Here is a 2,401-nt window from a genome sequence, read left to right on the forward strand (position 1 = left end):
CCCTTCTCTCCTCCCTCCCCCTCCTCCCATTCCTCCTCTCTTCCCTTCCCATTCCCTCCTCCTCCCTCCCCTTCTCCCTCCTCCCCACTCCTCTCTTCCCCTCTCCCTCCTCCTCCCTCCCCCTCCTCCCCATTCCTCCTCTTACCCTCCCTCTCCCTCCCACCCCTTCTCCCTCCTCTCCATCCTCCCCACTCCTCCTCTCATCCCCTTCCCTTTCTTTCCTCCCTCCCCTCCTCCATCCCACTCCTCCCCATTTCTCTTCCCTCCCCCTCCCTCTCCCTCCTCCCACCCCTCCCCTTCAAAGTCCTCCATTACCCTCCTCCTGCCCTCCTCTCTTCTCCCCTCCTCTCTCCACCCTCCTCCCTTTCTCCTCCCCACTCCTCTTCCTCCCTTCCTCTCTTCTCCTCCCTCTCCCTCCCTCCTCCACCTTCCCCATTCTCCTACCCAGTCCTCCCTCTCTCTTCCCTCCCTCCTCCATTCTATCATCCCCACTCCTCCTCTTTTCTCCCCCCTCCTCTCTCCCTCTCCTTCCCCTTCCTCTTCCTTCTCTCCTCTCCTCCATCTTCCCCCTCCTCCTCTCTGCTCCCATCTCCTTTCTTCCTTTCTCTCTCCCCCCACCCTTCCATCCAGCTGGGCTGTGCAGGGGCCAGGCCCAGCCTGAGGCTGAAATCAGGATCCCCAACACACTAGGGTGCAGCATGGTGGCCCTGGTAGACCCGGGTGACCTGTGCTGACCCAGCCCACCACCCTCGCTGCCCACCCCTCAGCCTTGGTGCCCAGGCTGCTCCCCCTAAACAGGTCCACTCACCTGGGAGGCTAGCAATGCCGCTGGCGGGTGGGTAGGTTCAGTCACAAGGCCACTGGGTGACCAGATTGAAAGTTTTGAAGGATGAGTAGGAGTTCACGTGCTGGAGAAGGTGCGGAGAGCAAGTCCAGCTAGGAGTGGGGGCTGTGGCCAACCCTCAGTCATGTCCTGCCGTCACTTGATCCTACCTCCGCCAGCTCCCTTTCTCCTCCCAGCTTGGGATCAGAACTGGCTAGATTGCTTCCCATGACTCCCTTCACCTGGGAACCTCTGTGTTTCTCCCAGGTGAATGGAATCATGACCCCGCCCTATTCTCCCTGTACTCACCTGTAGCCTGGCTCTAGGGCAGACTGAGCAGAGCCCAGGGGGCCCAGGCATAGGACATCAGCTAGCCCTGGGGGGCTGGGAGTGTTACTGGCTGGGAGAAGGGTCCAGCCTCAAGGTGAAATCAGGAACCAGGTGGGAATCACACCTGTGGGGGCCTGTCTGTGGGGATCAGGAGAGGCCCTCCAGGTCTGAGCCACCAGGTGGGATGCATCCAGGGGCCTGCCCAGGCCCCCATCAGGCTCCTACCTGAGGCCCTTCCTTCACTTTCCACCAGATCAGCTTCTTCTCCCTGTTAAGCCCCATCTCCAACGTGAGCACCTCCAGGGAGCCCCCAGGGTTTCTTCTGCCACACAGCCAATGGAGTCAGCACCTTTGCTCCAGGCCTTGCCCATCCCTTCTAAAGGACTGGGAGCCCCCTGAGAGTAGAGACCTGCTTTCGTTCTCTGGATCCTCAGTGCTCAGTGAGGCATACAGAGGCTGGCATACGGCAGGAGCCAAATATTTGCTTGAAGGGCAGACTGCACTGGGAGCTGAGTAAGGAAGTGTTGAGTGAAATGACTCCATTCACCTGGGAGCCTCCGTGTTCTCCCAGGTGAATGGAATCACCTGGTGGGAGGCGGCTACACACTCTTATGGCGGGACACCCCTCTCCTTCCTGTGCTGCTGTCTGGGCAGAGGTGGGGGGTGCCGCTGCAGGGGGGGCCCAGTTCGTTCCTCCAACTAGTTACAGTTCACGATGGCAGGGCGCGGCGGCTCACACCTGTAATCCCAGCATGTTGGGAGGCCAAGGTGGGCGGATCACCTGAGGTCAGGAGCTCGAAACCAGCCTGGCCAACATGGTGAAACCCCCGTCTCTACTAAAAATACAAAAATTAGCTGGGCGTGGTGGGCGCCTGTAATTCCAGCTACTCAGGGGGCTGAGGTGGGATAATCGATTGAACCTGGGAGGCGGAGGTTGCAGTGAGCCGAGATGGCACCACTGCACTCCAGCCTGGGTGACAAGAGTGAAACTCCATCTCGAAAAAATAAAATAAAATAAAATAAAAATAAAGTTCATGAGCTCCAGTGCTTCCCGTAAGCCTAGAGCTTTCAGCGGGGTTCCTTGCCTTGTCCTGGGTGTGGGGAGGTTTCCAGATAATAATTATTTGGTAGGCCAGGTGCAGTGGCTTACGCCTAAAACCCCAGCACTTTGGGAGGCCAAGGCGAGAGGATGGCTTGACCCCAGGAGTTTGAGGCCAGTATGGGCAACATAGCAAGACTCCATCTCTA

The 2,401-nt window shown here is 58.6% G+C and overlaps 1 protein-coding gene across 1 annotated transcript in view; it reads right to left on the bottom strand.

Annotated features, from left to right (window-relative positions):
• Positions 1 to 2,401, bottom strand: part of SLC29A4 (solute carrier family 29 (equilibrative nucleoside transporter), member 4) — a 42,868-nt gene that overhangs the window by 29,368 nt on the left and 11,099 nt on the right. The window lies entirely within an intron of this gene.

This window comes from Mandrillus leucophaeus, unplaced genomic scaffold (genome assembly GCF_000951045.1).
Source record: "Mandrillus leucophaeus isolate KB7577 unplaced genomic scaffold, Mleu.le_1.0 Scaffold506, whole genome shotgun sequence".
In the NCBI taxonomy this organism is placed as follows: domain Eukaryota; kingdom Metazoa; phylum Chordata; class Mammalia; order Primates; family Cercopithecidae; genus Mandrillus; species Mandrillus leucophaeus.